This window comes from Cervus canadensis, chromosome 25 (genome assembly GCF_019320065.1).
Source record: "Cervus canadensis isolate Bull #8, Minnesota chromosome 25, ASM1932006v1, whole genome shotgun sequence".
NCBI lineage: Eukaryota > Metazoa > Chordata > Mammalia > Artiodactyla > Cervidae > Cervus > Cervus canadensis.
In genome coordinates, this window is record NC_057410.1 from 38613127 (window position 1) to 38639098 (window position 25972).

Consider the following 25972-nt stretch of genomic DNA (forward strand, 5'->3'; position numbering starts at 1 on the left):
ACCTTGATTTTGAGAATAACTCATCTATGCACACTATTTATCATGTTGAAAGATTTAATGCTATTTTTATTAATAATGTTCTAGAGTGGTTACTATCTTTCTATATTTTTTTAACAGTTGTATAAAAGTCTCTGAATATGTGTTCGCTTTCTCTGCTAAGGAATGGAATATTAGTCCTTTTTCTGCTGGGATAATCCTGCATAACAAATATCTGCACCCAAACCTCTATGGCTTAAAACGATTATTTCTTTAAACCTCAGTTGCCCGCAGTTCAGCTATCTCAACTGGGATATGCTGTGCTAAACTGGACCACAAGCTTTTGGTCCATGTTTTTTCATTCTGATATTCTGGCTGTAGCAACAAAAGGTTTTACAGGGGAAGCATTTTCAGGGGAAGAGGTGGAAGCAGAAATACATAGTGTTACTCTGTTAAGACATCCACTCAGTAATGACAGTCTGTCACTTTTCCATTGGTTAAATCAAGTCACATGGCTATGTCTAATACTATTTATGGAAGTTTTTAACCTAAAATAAATAGACGGCAGATATTTCTCCAGAAAAAGTGAGTTTCCTTGGCATTAGCCAAGAGTTGCATTTCACAGTCTGTAACTATGGAAAGTCATATGTTAGTCTGTATCATGACCAGGGAAGGAGAACACTTTTAGAAAGTGAAAAAGGAAGTTGGGAGGGCTAGGACAAACAAAGTCCAGGGCTTCTCTTTGGCTGAGCCCTTGCTAGGAAAGAAGAATCTTCTCCCTGTTGGGCTCTGCTATCATGGCAGATTGTGAGAACTCACCCTTCTGGTCTCCTGACTTTATTTGATTGAAGTTTCTGTTTTTGTTTGTTTGTTTGTTTCATTTTGTTTTGTTTTGTTGTTTGTTTCTTATAAAGTACACTATAAATAAATCTTGCCAGTCACTTGGAGGAAAGGAAGAATTTATTGACAAATAATATAATCTTCCAATACGGTTTACAAAGAGGTATGTGCTCTCAGTTTTAGCTAATCAGTATTTGTTATGCTTTTTTAGGCTTCTGAAAATTTTAGAAGGGAGTGTACAGTTTGAGGTAAATAATGTGTGAATGCTTAATAAACTTACGCCTACAAGAAGACCCAAGAACACAGCACAATTAAGAATAAATTCAGGATAAGTACAGCAAATGAATAAAGAGAAGAATATAGTAACTGCAGTCATTAATTGCCATAATAAATAAAAGGATAAACCTTAGTAAAGATAAATATTCAAAGATGAGGAGAACATTTTCTTGAATTAAACATAGGAAAAATTTTTGGAAGCTCTTATGTTGAGTTACTTTTAAATATATAATTGAAAAACTATAAAAGGCTGAATCAATGCTGTTGTTCATCTTTGGTTCCCTATTTGGTAATCTTATGGGGCTTTTTGTTGAAAAGAAGAATCTCAGAATTGCAAGAGTGCTGCGATGATGTGAGGCCCTCATGCAGTCATGCAGGAATAAGAGCAAATGAATCATTGTGCATGCTGCTGCTCTGTCGCTCAGCCGTGTCTGACTCTGCGCAGCCCCCTGCAGCCTGCCAGTCTCCTCTGTCTATGGGGATTCTCCAGGCAGGAATACTGGAGTAGGTTGCCATTTCTTTCTCCAATCATTGTGTATAAGCAGAGCCATTTTTGTGAGTGTAAAACATCTGACATTTTCAAGGATAATTTCTCTGCCTTGACTCAGGCACTGTTCCTGGGTGGTCATTTTGTATTCTAAGTTAAAAGTAAGTTTTATTTTGCCTTTTGCCAATTATATAACACAGTGTTCAAACATTATTTACTCTTTAGATATTTTAAGTTGCGTCAAATAAAGCACATTGGTTTCCCCATTTTTAACTTGGCATTTATAAGACATCATTTAGAAAAAGCAGAGAAATTTGACAGTTAAACCCTTGAGAAACTCATTGAGGGAAAGCTTTGTGGTTGTTTTTAACCTGTTCAATATTTGTTTTATTTTGTGTCTGTTATGCTAAAAGGGGAGAAAATTATTTCATTCAATGTGTTTTTTATTGTAAAAAGGAATATGTTTCATACCTTTAAAAAAGAAGATCATGCAACACATAGTCTTTTTATGTATGGTAACTTAGAACAACCTAAAATAAAATCAAATGTTAAAGTATAGTATGGACAGTTTTAAAAATCATTTATATTAAGATTTTTGGAGGCAATACTATTGGCTTAAAAACTATGTGGATCCAAATAACAAATATGAAGTGTATGTGTTAAGGTTACTTGTTTTGACTTCATGTAATTAAGAATAAAATAGGATTGATATTTCTTTTCAAGAGAAAATTTCTTTAAGGAAGACCATCAAGACATTGTGGTTTTTCTGATATCTTCTAAAAACTAAGAAACCAAATATATAAATGTTAATAAAACATTCATTGGCATTTCATTATAAAGACAAAATTCTCTAGGAGATACACTGTGCAGGTATACTTATGTACACAAACTAAGAAATTAGGAGACAAGGTATACACTATGCCTTATACTAAAATGAGATAAGTGGTAAAAAAAAAAAAAGAAGAGGGCAGGGTAGATTGATATTAAGTATAAAAGATGGGGTGAAATTTTTAAGTTAGTAGGCCAGAATGTCTCACTGAAGATGGGAATTTTTAAAATAATGGTCTGAAGGAAATGGAAATATGTGTGGGAAGAGCATCCCAGGCAAAGACAGTAGTAAGGGCAAAGACCTGACGGTGGGTGGGTAGTTGGCACGTTTGGAAATTATGGAGGAGGAATGAGGAAGAATAAAGAGAAGACTTGTGGTAGAGGAGGTCTGTGAGGGAGCCAGGAATTACATTATATGTGGTTTTACAGGTAAAATTAAAGATTTCAACATTAAACTTGAGAGGTAAAACAATTCTCAATTAAAGCTGTTTAGGCAGAGTGGACAAATCTAACTTTTCCTGGGATCATGCTGGCTTCTCGTTTAAAACAGACTGAAAGGTCAAGGGAAGAGAAAAGGGAAAATTGCTAGAGCAATGTCCTTAAGAAAGAAAGAAGGATGAAATAGAGCACATAGTGAGAAAACTGTTTACTTGGAGTGCAGTCCATCCTAATAACAGGAGAGAAGTTGGAATATTCAAGCACAAATGCAAGAAAATAGATGTGAAGGGGCAGGTGGTGAATGACATTTCTCTCTTTTTTTTCTGGTTTATATTTTAGTAACATAGAAAGAATGATCACAAGCTAAAAATGGAAAAAGAGAAGAAGTTTGAGGCAAAGGATGTGGTATAAAATAGTCCTATAGCAGAGAAAAGAGTGAATGGACTAGGGGAATACAGTTTGAGTCAGTGCTTATGAGCTTATTGACGTCCATCTAGATGGTTTGGAATTTCCTCCAGGCTACCCCAGTGGGGTGGGTGCAGGTCTGCAGAAGATGGAGAATTGGATTTAACTATGGTTCTGGTTTAGCCTAAAGAATGAAGAATAAACAAATGTAGTTTAAAAAAGGAGTTCATGCTGCAGTTAAGTGAGTGATTTTATAATGACTAACAGTGAAATATAAGTTTGATAAGAGAAGTGCAGATTGAGGGGTGAGAGATAAATAAAAAATTATAAAAATAAATAAAATAAAAAAGTCTCTCTGGCTTCATACTATTGTTGTATATTGACTTTTTGAGGGAGTGAACTGGAAAGATAGAAAATTGTATAGAAAATGGTGACTGCAGCCACAAAATTATAAGATGCTTGGAAGGACTGATGCTGAAGCTGCAGTACTTTGGCTACATTGATGCAAACAGCTAACTCACTGGAAAAGACCCTGATGCTGGGAAAGATTGCAGGCAGAAGGAGAAAGGGGCGACAGAGGATGAGATGGTTGGATGGCATCACCGACTCAGCAGATGAGTTGGAGCAAACTCCGGGAGATAGTGAAGGACAAGGAAGACTTGTGTGCTGCAGTTTACAGGTCACCAAGAGTCGGGTGTGACTTAGTGACTGGATAACAACAGTGAACAACAACAAATGTTTGAAATTGAGGTTGAGGAGAGTGATTGTGGTTAGTAAAAACAAAGTCAGATAGGCTATTGTAGAGTGATTTGGTGAATTAGGTGGGGGGCCAAGATGACTGAGAAGACTGAAGAGGCTAGGTCTTGGAGTTTGAATTCACCACTACAGAAGTGGTATTGGAGATAGTTCAAGTAAGCCAGGAGCTAACCAGTAAAGAAAATAAAAGAGGTGACCTAGAGGATTTTTAGATGATAGCAACAAAGGGAGGTATTTTATAGAGGAAGGATATAAGTTGTCTGGAATAGGATGATGAATATAAAAAGGGCATTTACCCTACTATAAGTCTCAGACTTCTTCTGTAGAAGAAGAAATGTCATCAGGAAAGAACTAGGTTTAAGTTAGCACTTAATCTAGGGGGAAGAATTTTAGGAAGATTTTTAGGATATAGTTAATTTTGCTCATGATTGAACTTCAGAGAAAAAGAAAATAATGAATGGTGGATGGATAAACATTCAGATTCAGAAATGATCTTGAAGTAGGAAGATACTTCAGAGATCATATAATCTAAAATTTTTATGTGTTGAAGTCTCTTCACAATATAACCAATAATAAACTAGTCTCTATTTGAATATTTCCTGTGACTGACTCCTTACAGGCAACCCATTTCAAAAATGAGATTTTTTTTAATGTTTAAAGATATTTCCATTTGTTTGAAAATTAAATAAAATTTATACAGAATAGGTTTCTTAAATTAGGACTCACCCATGCTACTCTCAGACTATTACATTTGTTCCCTCTTCTGATCATCAGATTTTAACTCTGGGTGGTGTGCCCTTCTATGTCCTCCCTTTCTGAGACAGGACATTTACGGACCTTCTGGTTACTTATTTCAACACATTGATAATTTAAACAGCTAAGCACCCTAACAGTTACCACCATTTCAAGCAGCTTTAATGAGAAGGTGCCCAAATTATTGAGATCCAGTTGTTTCACTACTCCTCAGTTGCCTTCTACTTTTACATTCTTTCTCCATGCCTGGCTTCTCTTTCTGGTTGTACCATATTTACTATTACTCTTTTAAAAATATTCTTGTCTCCCTTGCTCTAATTTCATACACTCTTGTCAAGATGCAGCTTTGGACAGATCCATCTTTGTGCCTGTATCCCAATAGCTAAACATCAAGCAATATACCGGAAGCACTAGAGTTACATATTCACCAAACTCAAATGGACCTTGCACAATTCATTCAAGAAAAAATGTATCTCCAGAAAGTTTACTCTATTTCCACTATGAAATCTCATCTTTCCACTCTACTTAAATCTTGATTTCTTTTTTTCCTCCACTAATCACAGCCCATGGCTTCACATCTTCCCAGAGTGAAAACTCCAGATAGCAAGTTAGTATTTTTGCTACTATTCTAAACACTGTCCTGATGCCTCCTGTTCCCATTACAATGAAGAAAGCACTGCTCAACTTAAATGCAGTCCGTTCGCATGTTATTTCTTTGCTCCTGCTACACTTTCAGCTGTCGCCTGTTATATTCAACTTCTTGATTTGTCCTATATATTTTCTCTGATCAGTCAAACATGATCTAATAGCTATAACCTTAAATAAAACAAAACAAGACTTTCCTTGACCTCGTATGCCCCTTTAGATACTACTTTTATCTGTTTTTTTGTTTGTTTGTTTGTTTCCTATTTCCCTTCATAACCAGTTTTTCAAGAGTTGGTGTATGTGTGTGTTTTACATATATCACAAATTTTTTTACCTTCTAGCTGATTTTTCTACCCTTGTCATTCTAGGATTCTCCTTGCAGAGTCACTGATTAATAACTTACTGTTGAATTCACCATCCTAAGTAAATTGGCAGCCGTATTTTACACAGTTGATCACTACTTTCTTCCTGATAGATCTTTGTGGAGATCAAGAGGATGTGTAGTTGGATACATAGTCTCAGGCTCTAAAATTCAAGTGATGATATAATATGCCATTAGTTTAATTTTATCATAACCAGATTTAGCTTGTGAGTTACCATTCTGCTTTATAGTGAAAAATGTTAACTGAATCAAGTCTAGTGAATTTAATTGCTTCAGGGTATTCCCAAGGCCAGGTTTTAATTCAGTCAAATCAGAGTTGCTCCTCCCCCTCCTTCCTTTCATCCTGGATAGGTTTAATTTCTGAAAAGTTTTCATAATACAATATCAGATGGTGAGGCATCTGCGCTTCAGCCTTCCTTTGTCCTACACTGACATCTGTTGCAATGTACAATCAAGTCCCCTCTCCCCACCACATTGGCATCTGTTGAGGTTTCTCTATTCCCACCTGGTTTCTTGACATACATCCTGCACTGCTCTTTGTTATAATTTACTCTCATCATGACCACAGATCCCTTCGACATCTGTCTGTTTTCTCTTTCTCAGCCAAGTGTCTTGTTATCAGTGACAAAGGAAATCCTGTTGTTTTCTCTTGTCGCTCAGGGACCACAGTGAACTTGCTATGGCTTCCTCTTGCCTTCTCCTTCTCTAGGAGCAAAGAATCCTCTCAACCCTCTTACTCCTATTTTCATTGGGTTACTAGGGAATCCTGAAATTGTATTTTTTTCTCACATTATTTCAGAAAAGCTTAAGAGTGAATGCATTCTTTACTCCTGGAACGTCAAACAATTTAGTGCTTTCTGTAAATATCCCTTTTACTTTGTATTGATTTAAGAGCAGAAAAGAGAGTCATAAAACTTCCCTTTAGGCCTGAACCAGAGTGTAAATGCTTCTGTTCAATACATAGTTCAATGTTTCTCTGTGCCAAAGCAAACAAGTATTCTTTTTATTCTAATAAAGAGAAAGAGGGATTTACTCTTTTTATTCCTCCAACTCTTTGTTTTATCAGTAAGATAGCTTTCATTAAAACAGAACCCAGAAATTTACCATCTCTACATTTTGGTTTCTCTTTTCACTTTATCCCAGCTTGCTCTTTTTGGGGAAAAGGACCACATGTTAAAAGTTAAGATATTTTATGAAGATTAGAGGAAGAGACTTACAATTCTATAGCATGGCAGAAAGGGTAACATGCCTATCTCTTTGGCTTGGGGAAAATATTAATATTATAAATGCTGAGTAGATTAACACATTTTGATGCATTGATGAGCTAAGTGGAAAGTAAAGAATACTCTAAGGCAAAACTAAATGAAAAGAGAAAAGTGGTAAGTAGAATGCTAACTTCCATTTTGACAGCAATTGCAAACTTTAGTGAATTTGAGTTTAATTTTCATAGATTTACAGAACATGGAGAACAGAGAGATAAATCCAATAGTTGCTTAAATTAGGAAGGCTAAAAGAATATAAAGCTAGAATCCACCAAATTGGCCAGTCTCTTAAGTGTAAAGTATATATAAATGTACATTTCTGGATAGTGTTACGAGATGTTATTTCTATCTTGAATTCTAGTAATAGTGCTGAATGACAGGGAAAAATGATCATTCTAGTTGAAAACAATCCTAATATTGGACTGTAGCCTGAATTATGGGATGTGAAAAGCTTCAATGCTATACTGTAAAGTGGCCGTAGGTTGGTATAGCCCCCAGTCACCTGACAGAAACAATTGTAAATTTTCTTTGAAATAAACTGTTTTCAATCTAAGCCACAAATAATTATCACAAATAAAATTTTAAGAAATATAAATTTATAATAAAAACAAAATACCCAAAGAAACAAGGCATCACAAGCTAGAGCCTTCAGAAATCGTGTGTGTCTTAGTTGCTCAGTCATGTCTGATGCTTTGCAACCCCATGGACTGTAGCCCGCCAGGCTCCTCTGTCCATGGGGCTTCTCCAGGCAAGAATACTAGAGTGGGTTGCCATTCCCCTCTCCAGGGAACCTTCTCAACCCAGGGATCCAACCCAGGCCTCCATATGGCAAGCAGATTCTTTACCATCTGAGCCACCAGGGAAGGCCCAGAAATTAGACAGAATATCAAAACTGAACATATAAAAGGAAAATGCTTTATGGGATGCAGAAAGTACTGAGAAAAACAAATTAGCAGGAAAATGTTAAAAAAACAAAGACTGAGAAGACTTAACAAAGGACTCAAGAGAATGGTTTGATATTGAAACTATTCTTTTACGTCAGGGTCTCTAGAAACAAACTCTTGACATAAACACTTGCATGCAAGTGATTTATTTGGGTGTGTTCTTTGAGGAGGGTGAACATTTGCATGGCAGTACAAAAAAGCCTGATTGAGTGATACAGTTTGCAATAGGAGCCTTAACTGATCTTATAAACTCTGAACCCAATCCTAAAATGACTATTTAAAAAAACATACTTTAGTGTTTCTGTTATATAAAACAATGACCACCCTCTAGATTGAATATAATGGTTACAAGTGGGAAATGAGATCATAAACATGAAAATTCTACAGTAATTCTAAAACTTCTACCAAACAGGTTATCATGGCCATCTGTCTAGAAATCAAAAGAACAGTCACTGGAGTCAGATAATCTCAATTTATTTCTGACTGACACTCACTAGATAGTGGACCAAAGGCAAACCACTTTCTCTCTAGGCCTCAGTTTTCTCACATCTAGAGTAAAAATGAATAAAAATTACTTTGTAGCATTGCTGTGAAGGACTAAATAAGATGAACTTATCTGGAGATTAAGTATAGCATTTATTCTCCAGATAAACTTATTATATAGCAATAGTTTACTAAATATTATCTGGTATAACAAAAGTACTTTAGAAAAGAAAGAGGAGGATCATGATCATAATCCCTATGTGAGCATCTGTCTCACTTTTACTATATTTATGATATGCTATTTAATCCCCTGTCCCCAAGATATTTTCTGATCATGGCACATGCAGAGCCTAACTCCCATGCTGAAAGCAAAATAATATTTTAATGAAGCTTGCCTTTACTGGAATATACACATTCTGCAACAGCATGAAGTCCTTGTCTTTTTCTCTGACTCTGTATACATTTTACAGGAGAATATGGACTTCCCAGGTAGGGGTAAATAATCCACCTGCTAATGCAGGAGATGTAGAAAACATGGATTTCATTCCTGGGTAAGGAAGATTCCCTGGAAGAGGGCATGGCAACCCAGTCCAGTATTCTTGCCTGGAGAATCCCATGGACAGAGGAACCTGGCAGACTACCGTCCATAGTGCCACAAGAGTGGACATGACTGAAATGACTTGGCATGCATGCACAGGAGAATATAAATGCTCATCCTACTTTTGTTATGGCAACATGTCCCCAGAAAGTTTATGGTGGTTTTGTACTAGAGAAAAGGAATGGTTGCTTACAATGAAAATGAAAAAAAGAAAAAAAAAAAGTTCTACTTGTATAATGATGAATAAGACAATCACAGGAAAAGATAGAAATGGGTTATTCAAAAACAGAAGAAGATTCAGTGTTTATGTGCTGAGGATTTCAAAAGAAAATTTATAACCCGGTAATGATGAAAGGGCTAGTTTTCTAAGGTAGAGAATTTATGTAGGAGAACTGCAGGAGGTAAAGTTGAAAAATTAACATTACCTAGCTGATTAAGATTACTGGGTCACTATTAGATTAGACAGTAAAGAATCCGCCTGCAATGTGGGAGACCTGGGTTCGTTTCCTGGGTTGGGAAGAACCCTGGAGGAGGGCATGGCAACCCACTCCAATATTCTTGCCTGGAGAATCCCATGGACAGAGGAGCCTTGCATGCTACAGCCGTAGGGTCACAAAGAGTTGGACATGACTGAAACAAGTTAGCATACATGCATGCACAGGAAAATATAAATGCTCATCCTACTTTTGTTACGGCAACACAGCATATATTTACAAGGTGATACTATTCCTTAGACTCAGCATTTTAGCATATATTTGGGTTGATTCATTTTATTTTACTACTGTATTTACAAAACAAGTATAACACTGAGATTTTTATTTGCAAAAACATTCATGGTTAATCAAATAACACTAGAAAATATGTTTTGTATCTGTGCCCTGAAAAGACTATATATGAGTTTCTTCTTCTGTGGGTTGTATTTGTTTTTCCACACTTAGAACATGCCAAAGGGCAATTGTTTCTTTGAATAAAATTCCTTTATCTTGGTTCTTGAAAAGAGCAAAATTACCACTAATTTTAATGGCTCAAATTTTCAAGCTATCCAGTTGCAATTGGAATAAATCGCATATAGAATCTGATCCACAGGTTGATTCCTTTACAGCAATAAACAAGTCTTATGTTTCATTCTTTATGTTTGACAAGATTTAACCTGTTCTTCTTTAAAGAAAGAAAATCTGGGGCAACTTGGCTTCTATGATAAGCTGTCAAGATGAAAAATCCACACTGTAATGTCAATTTGCAATGCTTGTGGTTCAAGGAATATTTGTGGCACATGTGATTTATTTTTCAATCATCTGAGATTTAACAAAGACTATTCCATGATTAATCTAAAAAAATTGAGAGGTAATTTATTTCTATGAATTTTAGTTGAACAGCAGAAGCATATCATTTCTAAAGGTGCTATTAGGAACAACAGTAAAACAACCAGCTATTGAAGTATGTATACAGTGAATATTTTAAATTACAAAGGAAAAAAAAAAAAAAAACACGGGGGAAAAACTAATGCAGATCTCTGCTGACATTTTGGGTAATGATTTCGTGAATGTTAAATAGATGGGAGTGATGTATCACATGTTTTCAAGGCTTCATTATGAGATTGAAAGTGAAAGTGTTAGTTGATCAGTCATGTCCGACTCTTTGCGACCCCTTCAACTGTAGCCCACCAGGCTCCTCATTCCATGGAATTTTCTAGGCAAGCATACTAGAGTGGGTTGCCAACCAGGCAAATTTTTTACCATCTGAGCCACCAGGGAAGCCCCTATTATGAGATTAAAAATCTCTTTTTCAAATGAATGTCATCCTATTGAGTCCTTCTAACAGAGGATCATTTTAACGCAGATTTTAGTTATTTCAATAAGTAGCAAAAATGGAGGTTGAAATGTAAATTCAACAATGTTGGGATGACTCCTGTGTTTCAAATGCTCTGACACTCGTTCAACTTTGGCAAGTGATTTCTTGCAGCTTTCAGCATCAGTTTAAGAAAATCTACTTTAGAATTAATCTCCTAATATTCATTTTTCAGCTGTATTCTATTCAGAATCAAACCTGTTAGACCTGCCTTCTGCTGAGTAAGTCCTTTACTTCCTTACTTACACAATATTATTTTCTTAATGATAACATCTGTGATTACAAATCACACCTGACAAATTCTTCTTAAGGCCTTTTCCCTTGTTGCAAAACCAGTTAAGTCTTGTTTTAGCTATACAAGCTAACTTAACAATCAATTATTGTTAATTGCAGAAATATTCTATTTTCAAAATTCCGTATATGAATTAATCATTTTTACTCTTTCATTACAAGTATATAATCATTAAATAATTGTATGTGTTTTAACTGATATTGAAAGATATTTAAGATACAATTTTATGACAAAAGGTGAGTTAGAAAATACTGTTTTATACTTATAGCCATATGTATAAGTATATTTGAACATGAGAGAATAACGTTAAAATATGTTAGTATATACATGGAAAAATCTGACAAAATACAGAAAACAATATTCCTTTCTTAAGTGGGTTCATAATGAACATTCATTTTTATATCTATATATGTTATTTTTGGTAAGTGCAGTTTTGTTTTGATTTCTTATAATAAAACATGGGAAAAAGAACAGATGCATGTGAATCCACATATTAATGTTAATATGTGGATATCTCCACATATCTCCAGGAGATAGGATAATGCACAACCTTAATTTTCTTCTTGACTGTGTTTAAAATATGTGTTTAATGAATAAGAGCTATCAATTTAGGCAACACAAAGTAGAATTATATTAATGGACCAAAATTTTTAAAAATCCTTAATTATGGTACTTATAAAAACATCTCATTCTTTATACACATTTTATTTGTGTCTTATTTTACATATATGGCTAATTTTATTTCAATTGAATTTATTGATTAATAAACTGCCCTAAGTCTGCGATCATTGTTAAATCGCCAAACCAAATGAAATACATCACAACTAAGTTATTGTCTGACTTTCTCAAAAGCTTCTGTTTCATTGCCTGGAGATTGACAATTAATTTTTTAAATTATATTTTTGGTTCTTTATTTAGTTTTGTTGTGCCATTTTTTATATAGGGTCACAGATAATTGACAGTGAAATAACAGTATAGAGCCTTTCATACAGAACAGGGAAAAGACATTAGGAAGGTTAGTTTCTATTTCTGAGAAACATTAAAACCATAAAAGAGTAAAAAATCATATTCAATAATCCCTTGTTTTAGATATTTCTTTCTCTTGCATAGCAATATGCTCAATCACTTTTTTTCTTATGAACCACATGAACGTTTAGATTTTATGAAATTATTTTAAAATTCTTATGTTATCAAGTGGCATGAGACTTATATGTCATAAAATGTTGAAAAGACACTTTATTCCTAATTATACTCTTAATTTTTCTTCCTGTTATTGTCTTTTTTTGCCTGTTCAATCATTTCCAGTGATATTTAAGATCTCTGATAGCTAATGGTAATGTTAGAGCACATTTTCTGGATCCAAGCCAATCATAACATCTTTCAGTAATGTTTATATGTACCAAGCTTGCCAGCTACTTACCAGTGCATAACAGAAGATAAATGTACTACTAGCAAGGCTAAAAGAAGCCAAGCCATCTGACTGCTAGCTACCTATTTTTACATAGCTGTTTGCAATTCGCATCATCATGTTATAGCAATATGATTTATTAATCTTTCTGACATTTTTCTCTTTGACAGCTTCTCAGCTTCTGTTATATCCTTCTTGGATGGGTAAGTACTATGTACTATTCTGAAACTGTGAATCACGTTTTGTATGTTGAGACTTTATTTTAGGCACTTAGTCTACTGAAATGTTAACAACTTGGATTTAACCCTATCAAAGATAAAAATAAGGCTCAAAGGTTCATGAAAAGTGAAATGAAGAAAAGTGAATTTGGAGATGTGATTGCAGTGGAACCTTTCAATATTTTTGACTCAAAGTGTGTTAAGATATAACTCACATTATAATTTCCACAGGCAGGACTTAGGATTTTATTCCAAAGGGATATGTATTTTTAAGACAGCTATATTCTACCGTGAATATTCAAATAGTTTAAGAATATTTTTGCTATAATATTTTGAATTTTACACCTTCTTAACTCTACTTTTACAATTTCAAATTAATTTCAAATCATCAATAATTAGATAAAGCCACCAATGCAAAGTGATATTTGTTTCTTTATTATATATCTATAAATTTTATTTAATTGCTATTAAATAAGATTTGACAATATATATTACACACATTAAACAGTGAAAACAGAATAATGTGTATGTCTATGTGTAGATCCACATACTAACAATGACCAACTCCAGGAGATTGAATTACAGGCAATCTTAATTTTCTTACTGCACATACATATATACATGTACATGTACATACCTTTGTGTTTATATAAACAAACACCTGGATTAATGATTGATTATAGTCAAGCTCTTGACAAGGTTATGTTGCTAGAATCTATAGGAAAAATGAGAGAAAATATTTAAATTCTGTTGTTCCCTTTGTCTAGTAAAAGAAACCAAGTATTTTGTTTAATGTGGACAAACACATTTCTTCATGCCAGTGAATCCAGAAGCAGTTCAGGCACATAAAATATACTAGTCAGACTCATGCTGTCAAACATAAATTTACACAGAAATTTTATTCAGATGGGTACTTTATATTTTTGGATCTTTGTCTGATCTGTGGCTTGAAAATTGACATACTATCTTAGTTTTCTCTTAAGTTAGTATCTTAATGAAAATGTTGCTATAGAAAATAAAGTTGATATGGTTTCATATTACTTCCTTATGATCTAATTTAATATATTGAGTTTATAATTTTTAAAGTATAGTTATATCATGAGATGATATCACTCAGATTTTAGATATTTCAAACTGTCTTTTGTCAAGTGATAAATGATGTTTCTGTTATGATTATTTAAAAATTTGAGATGAACTAAAACTATATATTCTCTTGTATTGTTAGAAGGAATCTGTAATCTTTAGATACTGATGTTCTTCTATGAAAGTTTTGGAGTATGATTATATGTTTTCTTAACTATTCAGATGATTTCTATCATATTCTTCATAGAAGTAAAATAAAGGGTTAATTCCTAAACATGTAGGGGAAAAAACAGATATTTTATGCATTTGATGCAACTAGAATCTGTTTTAATTTTAGAAAGGAAGTTGTTTGAGATGGCATTCTTCACCATCTTATTAGAAAGTTGTAATATTTGTTCAAAATATTTTGGACACAGGGGTGGCTGTTGCACAGGGGTGTACTGGATAAGAAGGGCGTTGGTGATTTTAATCCCTGTGTCAATCCGATTTCCTGTGGAATCTTTTGTCATATAATTTAGCTCAAAATCATTGCCACTTATAGCCATATTGTGTAATTTCCAGAGATTCGGAAAACCGGTAAGAACTAATGGAGAAACAATCAAGTAATGATTAATTTTCACATACTCTCTTATTCATTAAAAAATGGGCAAAAAAGGAAAAATTATTATATACTCTAGATTCCTCAGTTTCAATCTCTTTGCACAGTATACAATAACGTAAAGTTCTAGATAACGTCACAAGATTCATGAAATTTGACTTTTATGTCATTCGTCTTTAGTAATGACTATCAGAGATCCTTTTAAAGTGAATGTCTATTTTAAAATTTTAAGTAATTTAAAAGTAATTTATGTGAATATAAATTCATATTATTAAAATGACATTTCACCAAGAACATTTCTGTTTTTACAAATGAGCACATGGGTATTTTCTTTCTGAAGTCACATAAATATTTTGTGACTACTGTCACTGCATGTAAGGTAGAAAAGTTTGGGTCATTATTATAATAATTATTAAAAATTTTATATACATATATGAATCTATATATAAAATCTATGTGTAAAATGCCTGCTTAAATACTCCCCATAAGATATTAGACCAGAGAAAGTAGAGGCCACAAAAGGTAGCTCTGGAAGTGATAGAAACGAACTTAAAGCTTTAGATTCACCTAGTTTTGTAACACATTAATAAATAAAGATTAATTTCAGAATATTATCAGGATGTCTGTAAGTCTTTCAAAATTCAACCTCATAGGGCTTCAGAATTTGAGAAGGGTCAGTGGTATCGAAGAGGTCATAAAGATTGTTGCGCTTCACATATAATGAATTCATGACTTTAAGACAATAATGAATAGTTGGGATGCTAATTTTCCATTAACCATTTTAAATTGTAATTAATACCAAAGTGTGTATTTTGAATCATAATAGAAATATTTCACATTTTCAAAAATCATATATATGATGACACCTGTGAATATTTATTTTTGTTGAGATTTGGATTTTTTCAGCATCTTATAAAAGTCAAATTTAGAATCTACAATGTACCTTGTAGAACAAGTGCATCTCCAGGCAAAGGAAAAGCTTACATACACTTACAAAGAGGCCTCAATGCCCTAAAGCTCCAAAGGATCTTGACTTCCTTTTGTATTCTCTTTTATTCTTTACCTCAACCAGTTAAGACATACACATACACAGTTAGCAGACATGCAATTTCAGAAATACTTTCAGAGATGAGAAATTGAATTATACACTTTTTGCATATTTACCAGGGAACTTAATTGCAGTTGTTATATTTTACTTTTTTATTCTCTAGAGAATTTTGAGAAATTATAATAATATTTGAAGTATTTAATTATGGATTTCTAAAAAGCAGTGATAAGCATTGCAACATTAGTTTCGTGATATTCTCAAAATTCAAAGAATGACAGAAGCCAAATTTCTCAGTCAAGCATTATATAAATTAATGGGTAAACACTATGTGATGAGGCTGTCAATGTATAAATTGTTGTAAAGATGTGGAACATGAAGTAAACCTCAATGCAGTATATATGTCTCCATATTCTTCTCAAGAATCAGAATGTGCTTATTGTCAGCATATACAGAAATATGGTGAACCCACATTTTTCACATGAACACCGTATCTCTTCCAGTAAAATAACTGTGTTCATTCCATGTTTGTTAATAGGTGAGGGCCCAGATTGCATCCCTTCAATAATTCCAAGAATGGAATGAGAAACATATTATTTGGGTCTCATATATAATTAAAGTTCACTGTGCTGTTGGTCAGACGGATCGGTTTAGGGTGTGTGAATAATCCAAGTTAGGTCACTGCCTTTGTTCCTGATTGCTTCTCTAAAGAAACAGAGTAATGCAAAGCTGAGATATGATAGAAGCAGAGTCATTATGTCATTGTTTGTGACCTAAAGTCTTTTCAGTAATGTCTGCCAATATATTCTAAGATAGAAATGACCTTTCCCAATATAAATCTGTGATAGTATATTTTCTCTAATTGGAAGAATCATAAATCAATTCACACACACACACACACACACACACACACAAAAACTCACATAATTTTAAAGAAAATTTACCCGGATGAGACTGAAAGGACAGAGGCAGTATAAAATTATAAGACTTAGACTCCAGAATTTCTATGGACTGGAATCAGGCTGAGAAAATGTTCAAATGCAAACACAATTTCTTTACCAAAAAAAAAAAAAAAAAAAGGGAAGCCAACTCAGAAACCAAAATCAGGACCCAGAAAGCAAATCGAAGTATTGTGGAAAAACATTTCTAGGCAATAAGGCTAAGCCATTATCAATAAACTGGCAACAGGAACCCAGCTGGATTTCAGAAATGCTATGAATCTGTGACTCTGGCTTCCATTTGATTTATTGGTTGGCCAAAAAGCTTGTTTGGGTTCTTCTGTATTGTGAAAAACCTGAATGAACTTTATGGTCAACGCAATATTTTGAATGAGAGGGTATAGAGCAATCATCCCACAGCTGACCCACTGGTATATGTTGGCTGTGTGGTGGGGAGATAGGTTGTCTCTTCAGTTCACAGGTCTTCAGACTGAGACAAACAGTACTGAAAGAGCAACACCCATAGAGCCTCGTCTCTGCCCAAATCTGATTTAGACAAGGTGCTACACTTGGGCCTGAGTCTGAGGCTCTATATATGAGATATTTGGGGGGTTTTGAGTACAGTGCATGTACTTTGCGTGTAAAAAAGGTACTTTATGGAAAGTAGATGGACTGTGCCTGCAAGTTCTTTGACACTCACCAGTTCAAGAAGTGAGGGGGCTTATGTCAGCTCTCCTAGAACCTGGACAGGACATTGTGACTGCCTTGTAAAGCAGAATGTACGAGTAGGAATGCGATGTGACTTTGGATAAAAACTCATGCAGCTCCTGCCAGTCTTTCTTGAGACACTTGCTCTGTAAATCATCAACCATCATATCAAAAAACAAAGCAAAATAAAACAAAAAAACAGTTATCCTGAGGTCACTACAAGGAGATAGCAGGTGGACAAACCATATATAGGAAGAAGTGATGACCAGCCAGTAACCCCAACTGTTGTGGCACCCATTGTTTCCATCTTTCCAGCTCTGTACCAGCTACTCAGGTGTTGAAGTCATCAAGATAACCCCATGCCTGAAACGAGACCCTGCTCCGCTGCTGCATGGGAGACCCAAGGCAGGGGGGGCCTGACTAGCTGACCCCAGTGAAGTGCTGGATTCGTCAACAAAGTAAATGGTGCTGTTGGCTCCAGCCACTATTTTGGGCTATTAACACAGTAATAGATAATCTGGGCTATTAACACAGTAATAGATAATCAGAACAACAACAACAATCTAGAGATTTTTTTTTTCTTTAGAAAAATACATGAAAAATAAACTAGTTACAGACTTTATTTTACGACTGTGGTTTAGATCAAGATCCCTGATGGCAGCACTATGGACATTTGGGGTCAAATAATTTTTCTTATGAGGGGTTTCTCTGTGTTGTATCAAATGTTTAGCAGCATCCATGCCCTGTTTTCACTAGATGCCAATGGCATATAATCTCCCAAGTTGTGACTATTGTGTCTCCAGACATTTCCAGGAGAGACAAAATCTTTCTTAGTTAAGAATCACTGATTACATAAATTTCAGGAAAGAATGGAGAATGGTAGGAGAAAAAGAAATCCTAGAAAATCTTAGAAAAGAAAAGAGTGTGAAACGTTTTAGCTTAAATGGCAAAGCATTTATACCAAGTCCTCTAACAATAAACCATAGTGACAGTTTTGAAACAAGCATATTCTAGAAATAAATGTTCTGTTTGCAAAATTATCAAATGTCCATGCTATACATACTTTTGTAAATGCATAGAGTTCAATTAAGGTATGTGATTATTGATGGCCACCTTGACTAATTGTTTTTCTTGCTTCTGGCAATTTTTTATCTCTTCTTTCATGCTTCAGTTGATTTTTCATGTTATTTTCTATCGTTTCAGTAAAAACAAATAATTTTAGAAACTAATGGCTAGTCAAGAGATGAGTTTTGTCCCTCAGATAACCCCACAATTTAACATTTGAGCTTTTAAAAATACTTATCAAGAAACAATTGCTAATTGATACTAATGAGCTGTGTTGTGCATTTCTGGCAGAATAATGTACCTCTTCAAATTCTGGTGCTACTGATTGCATGGTAACTTACAATTCAGAAAGTAAACACTATCAGAATATTTATTCATGGAAAAAAAAAGAGGATTTGGAGTGAGGTGGCATTAGGTTTTAGTAAGAATTCTTGTTTTCTCCTATAGTATGAATATTTTAAACTACTAACATAGTTATGATTTTTTATTTTCATTGAACCCATATATTTATGTAAGTCACTTAAGGGGCTCTGTGTAGTTTGTTGTAGATTATTAGATTTATTTCAAACTTTTCTTTCTGAATTACAGTTGTTAGGATAATTATAACTATATATATATAATATAAATTATATATATATAATATAAATTATATATATATATAATTATAATTACTAGTTTACCTTTTTTCTAATTGTTTAGTCATCCAGAGAAGGTTGGTTGGCCAAAAAGAGAGTGAATGAATTGATTTTGTTTCCATCTTGCGCCTAATAATGGTGCCATTGTGCTATGCTCAGTCATGTCCGACTCTTTGCGGCCCAAAGTACTATAGCCCAGCAGGGTCCTCTGTCCATGGAATTTTCCAGACAAGGATACTGGAGCGGGCTGCCATTTCCTTTACCAGGGGATCTTCCCAACCCAGGGATCAAACCTGTGTCTCTTGTGTCTCCTGCATTGGCAGGGGGATTCTTTACTACTGTGCCGCCTGGGAAGCCCTTAATGGTTCCATTGTCTCCTAACAGTTCTGTTTCAAATGCTGATTGTCCTAAATGTGAGGAAATTAGTGCAAATTCATTTTTACAATTGGACAGTGAAAATCTATCAGCAGAACAATGAAAAGGTCAAGGTGTGTAGTATACAATGCTAGGTGGTGAGAAGTATTAACTACGGGTTTAATGGGCAAGGAGTTCCCCTATGCTCCCAATACACCATCATATAATTTCTACTAGAAGTCTAGGTAAGCTAGTGCCTTATCATATAATGGACTGAACTTTCAAATATACAAGGTGTTATCTTTTTCTTGGTAATTGGCATGTCACTATTATAAGGCATGTGTCTATTATCAGGTGACAGTTACCACTTATCAGAGGAATAGGACATTCTTTGCACAGAGCATTCAAATAGATTAAATCAATTTTCTCCTTTTTACAAACTTTACATGGTGCAATGACATATAAATTGATTTGTAAACTATTTATAACTTGTAGATGGGTTTACCTCTTTCATTTTTCAGGAAGTAAGGAATTGTAAAGCTGGATAGATCTGGCATGCCAGTACATTAGCCCTTCTGTAACTGATTTTCATTTTAATGTTGCTCTCTTTCTTGCAAGGGCAAGATGCTAAATGAGATGAGATAATTTACGTTTTGTCACATTTGCTTTCAAAGATTAATGAACACCAATAAGAGGAATCAAAAAGGTAATATTAGGTAGAGTGAATTCATGAAGCACAGTTACTATTTAAAAGCAGAATTAGATGGCATGCTGTTTATCAAAATGGTTTTTTATCATTTATTCAAAATAAATGAACAGAGGAATGATATGTAAAAGCCTATGTTTTGAAATGTGGCAGATTTGAGAATGAAACCTGGGTCTGCAATTTTATGATTCTGTGATATTCATTTGTTTTTCCGGCTCTTTTGTGTTCACACATACCCCAGAGAGAAACAAGGTTAACTCTTTAAAAGGCTTTGTGTGTGTGAATGAACATCTCTAAATCAATTTAAATGTTAATATTATTAACATTATTATAGTTTTTCAAGTAAAGGAACACTTTGTAAATTATTATATGTAATTATTTAAGGTTTGATTCTAATATAGTGAGGTAAATTTTCATGTGACTTATGAAAACTTAAAACTTCATGGATTATTTGTCAAATATGTCAGATGATAGGAAAAAATACTGGTACTTTTTTATTCACTTTTGACTGTAGCTATCTTATTCAACTCATAACATATCTAGAGTATTTTAATAGATTCTGAAATAGTACCTTTTGATTTCTCCTTCCTTTCTTCTCTCTCTCCATTCTTCTTTCCTTTCTGCCTCCCTCTCTAACTCCTTCCATTCATCCTCTTTTCTATATATTCAGTGAGGATTTGGGCTTCCCAGGTGGCACTTGGGAACCTACCTGCCAGTACAGGAAATGCAGGAGATGAGCGTTTGATTCCTGGGTCTGGAAGATTCCCTGGAGGAGGGCATGGTGACCCACTTCAGTGTTCTTGTCTGGAGAATTCCATGGACAGAGGAGCCTGGTGGGCTGTAGTCAATAGGGTCACAAAGAGTTGGACATGACTGAAGTGACTTAGCATGCACGCACAGTGAGGGTTTAATGTGTCATATACAGAGGTAGGACTTTCCTGGTGGCTCAGATGGTAAAGCGTCTGTCTACAATGCGGGAGACCCGGGTTCAATCCCTGGGTTGGGAAGATCTCCTGGAGAAGGCAATGGCAACCCACTCCAATATTCTTGCCTGAAAAATCCCACGGACAGAGGAACCTGATAGGCTACAGTCCATGGGGTCGCAAAGAGTCGGACACGACTGAGCGACCTCACTTTCACTTCCATACAGAGGTAGACACTGCAAGCAGCACTGAGAACATTGGAGCATTTGTTCCCAAGGTACAATCCTTCTAATAGGAACAGAAAAGCCATGACAAATGAGAATAATGAAACACTAGCCTGTCCTATGGAAAACAAACAAAAAATCATGAAGGAGCAAGACACTTCATTCCCCAACTTGTCTATCTCTGGAATATGTATATTTCTCTGTCCAGTGGATGTCTATCAAGTTTATTTTTTAATAATTTCATTCTGTTGTTCTGAATATGTAATTTCTCTAATGTTATAATGACTCACAGATACGGTGCAACCTACTCACTGTGTGTGCTCACTACATGTTTCTTCCATAGCCTGCTTCTACAGTAACTAAGACTATTTTGTATGCAAAATATTTTTAAAAATCCTTATTTTTATTTATTTCTGTTTGGCTTATATTTTGTTCTCAACTCTTGTCATAGATCTTAGTAGATCACAGTGCTTTTGACAAAGTAGGGCTCAATATCTTGATAAATCAGTCAATAAATGATGAAATAAATGAACAAACACATGATTCATAAACTGGATGATTGACTGAATGAGAACTATATGGCATATTTTCCTTGGTGTTCTCTCTGACTAAAATATCTTTTCTCTTCTTCCTCTATTTGTGTATACTTTCCAGGCTTCAATTTCCTGTTATTTCATTCTACTTTGATCAAATCAGTTGATACCAACATTCTAATGTTATTGCTTTTATTAAGCATTTTTTTCTATTAAATTTTTTTGATGTTGTTATTTCATCACTAAGTCATGTCTGACTCTTTACAATCCCATGGACTGCAGCACACCAGGCTTCCTTGTTCTTCACTGTCTCCTGGAGTTTGCTGTCTCATGGCCATTGAGGTGGTAATGCCTTTTTGACATACCTTATGATAACTTTTTTTGTATTATATATATGCCCCCTCAACAGCTAACATGTAGAGAATTATTCATTGCATGCTTTCATCGTTTTGATAAAACTATCTTTTTCTAAAGCTAGAATCTTCCAAATTGACATATATACATGTATAAATTATATAGATATATAGATTTCTCTCTTTGTATATTATCTATCTATATATATATACACACAACAATAAAAAAGCTTGTGTGTTTGTTTTTTATACAGGCATCCCTTTATAGTGAAGGTATACCATAAATACTAATTTATTTCAGAGATGTTACCCCCTTATAAGCCTTTGGCTCTAACAAATGCATTTTTATCATATGATAACCCAAGAATATGAATTTTCAGAATTTTCAGAATAAGATATTGTATCCTCAGAGCATAGGGTCAACCTAATACTTGTTGATTAAAATGTTTGACAGATGCTGGAACATATTGTCATTTGAAAGGGGAAAGATGAACCAATTCATCAAAATCAACAATGTTCACAAAGGGGTTTGTACAGTGTCAGAGGTACCTTTATATTAAATGTAGCCTTAAAAAAAACCAGCATTTAAACCATCTATTGTCCAGAAGAAGCCATTGGTTAAGGGCAGTGTTCTTATCTTCACCAGAAGCAGAACTGCCAAATGTCATATGATACATATCATGTGTGTGTGTTTTGTAACCTTGTGTATTTGAGTGGAACATTTCACAGTAATTAAATCGAATGAAAACTTGTTCTACAGAGATTTTCAGAGTAAATAGTTGGCAATTACTTACAGACTAAAGTGTTGTACTGCTAACCTTTTAACAAAATCTCTTTCCTCCAAACAATTTTATCAGTGTTCTTTATTACTCTCATGGTGGGAGGATGCCTTTTCATTCTTTTGATGTAATGGCTATAGATCAATATGTATTGAGTTGTGGAAACATATAGACTCTATTAGGGAAGGGAATCAAAGTAGGCAAATACTGTCTACAACTGACAGCCACCTTTCATGTGAAAACTCAAGGGAGCTTTTCCTGCTGGATACCTGAATAGAAGAGCCAGTATACCCCATTCTCATTTCTTTCAAAGTTAATTTTGCTTATGTTGTGGCTAAAAGATGAAAATCTGAAAAACAAAACAAAACAAAACACTATGTTCTATACCCAATTTTAGTGATTAATGCTCAAAGAAAATTCCAGTTGTCAAAAATAATGATTTTGCCTTGAGTCACAGTGACATCAGATGACTCAAATAGCTTCATCAACTGAAATATTAACTCATGAAATGTTGGATATAACTATACCCTTCAAATGACTCATTTATTCTGTGATGATAATATGCAGCCTAAAACACTGAATACACTAAACTCTAGTGAGTTTTTGCTTTGGGCATATACACTATGAAGATGTTTTTAAATTTATTGTGGTCAAGTATTGATTGGTTTTTTCATGGAGCATGGACTGGTAAACATCTTAATTTTGGAAAACGTTTATCCTATATCATCATTTTATTTTTTCTTTGATTGAGATATTATATTTTATTGTTATAAGGTGAAAAAGAATAAATTTTATATTTATGCATTTCAAAATGTTTAAACTTTAAATAACTTTGGATATCTTTTCAATACATAATGCATTTTTAAGTTCTTTAATTCTCCAAACTTTTTTTTTCCAACTAAAATCTTAAATCTGTTTTTTTAAATTATCTTATTTTAATTTTATAAGTGGGTAAAGTACTGAATTTTATCCATTTAACTTTATAAATGGATAAAAACTACAAATTTGAAGTAAAGAACTTTATAAGTAGGTACTTGTACAATATGAGAAGCTATATCCAGTTTATGATAATATATCAGAATAGAAAACTTCTCCATTTAAAAGTGTAGTATCCATTCTCAGGGTTGGGCAGGCTTCATGGATGGGCATGTGACTTATGAAGTTGAAACAGGGTCACACACTTAGAAGGACCCCATCCTTAATCTGTGGTTCTGCTGTTGCTGTCTTGAAATTCTTAAAAATATTTTAGCTAGGAGCCCCACATTTTCCTTCTGCACTGGGCCACTCAGATTGTTCACTGGGCCCTGACACAGAGTTATAAATATACCAAATTTTCAAAACTATTCATGTTTGCATAATTTGATATATTAGCAATTTTAAATATGAAAATGCTAATTTAAATAACTAAGTTTGTGAGGTGAAATCCTATCCAGTTTCTATTTATTCCTCCTTCTGTGTTTTGTTCCAAATTAATAGGTGTCTTCTACAACTGGACAAACATTTGAATCCCTGAAATGACAATAAGCAATAACCATGTTTTCACGAGTATAACAGTCCTGTGACCATCTAAACACAAAATTTTGAATTCACCTTTGTTCTTATAGTTGATCCTTTGAACAGCATGAGGTTAAACTGCTTGGATCCACTTATACACCAGTTTTTTTTTTTTTTTTTTTCCCCCAGTGGTAAATACTATAGTACTTACTAAAATTGTTTGAAACTAAGGATCTGTGAAACTGCAGGTACAGAGGATCCTTGGATAAAGAGGGCCAACTACAAGTTACATTTGAGCATGGAGGGTTGGTGTCCCAACACCCTTGTTGTTCAAGCATCAACTGTATTTCCAAATTCTATGGTAGACCTGCTTTCGTACCCTTCCTATATTCTATTCTTTAGGCTAATATTCCCATCTCCCAGTTATTAAAAGTGTTGAAGGCTAATGTTCAAGGTTAATCCACCCCAACACTTGTGCCAACTGGTAGGGGGCAATACTATGGCAAGATCCAGGAACAGATGTTACCTTGGACACACTTTAACCCTTTTTTGACTCTTTCATCTTTCCCTGTCTGCTTGATATTTTCCTTTAGAAGTCAGAAAATTCCTAAATTTCTTCTCAGATTTAACTTCTGATTTAAGGCAGAAGAAAATTATAACAGTTTAAGGAAGTTGATTTAAGACAGAACATTGTAGATAGAAGTGGAGCCCAGGAGACAATGATTACAAATATGTTTTGTGAAATTGCTTTCTAGAAAGATTATGTAATGTCTTATTTTCCACATTAGATGTTCACGATTATTTACCACATCTTTATCAGCAGAGGAAAAGGGAATCCAATCACAGGTATCCAATTTGATTGTAAAAAGCAACTCATCTTTAATTTAATTTGCTATATAAACAATTAATGCAGTTGAATGTTTTTAATATTTTTATTTAATATTTTTATTAAATATTTAATATTTTTTAATATTTTGGCTGCTCTTATGCCTTCTTAGCTTTTTCAATTGTTATGGAAGTTGGAGTATTTGCCTGCAATGCGGCAGACCTGGGTTCAATCCCTGGGTCAGGAAGATCCCCTGGAGAAGGGAATGGCAAGGCACTCCAGTGTTCTTGCCTGGAGAATTCCATGGACAGAGGAGCCTGGCAGGCTATAGTCCATGGGATCCCAAAGAGTTGGATACAACTCAGCGACTAACATTCTATAAAAAGCAGTTAATATCATAACCATAACTTTTATTTGAAGGAAAGTTTTACATAGGTCAGTGATTAATAATCCTCAGTTATCACCAATATCAGAAAAAAGAAAGTAGACTCAGAGAATTAGGATTTTGTGTGCATATGTGTGAGAACTTTATACCAATTGAGAATATTAATACAGAAATAGGTGAAGTGCGGTTCTAAAATTTACTTCTCTGATGATGTATGCATATACATACATACATACATACCTGTCTCTTTGAAAATGTTTATAAGTAGATCTATAAAATACACCAAGTCCCTTTAAAGATCCAGGATCTGTAATTATGAATAACTCTTAAAAATGTTTATAATGTAAATAATCATAAATCTACTATAGCTATGATAAAATAACCTTCTCTTACGGTTCATAAAGATCAAAACTTTTCTTAGCATATCTGCCTATAGATATAAAAGTGTAACACATCTTATATTTATTACTACCAATACACACAT

The 25972-nt window shown here is 34.2% G+C and overlaps 1 protein-coding gene across 5 annotated transcripts in view; it reads left to right on the forward strand.

Annotated features, from left to right (window-relative positions):
* The window catches only part of MGAT4C (MGAT4 family member C), a 774512-nt gene that overhangs the window by 86586 nt on the left and 661954 nt on the right, over positions 1 to 25972 (forward strand). For 4 of the 5 annotated variants that reach the window (XR_006265423.1, XM_043446976.1, XM_043446975.1 and 1 more), the window contains exons 2-3: positions 11097 to 11142; positions 12792 to 12824. The gene's annotated coding sequence lies outside the window, so the exon portion shown is untranslated. The remainder of the gene's footprint in view (positions 1 to 11096; positions 11143 to 12791; positions 12825 to 25972) is intronic. The other variant, XM_043446978.1, reaches the window with a different exon arrangement.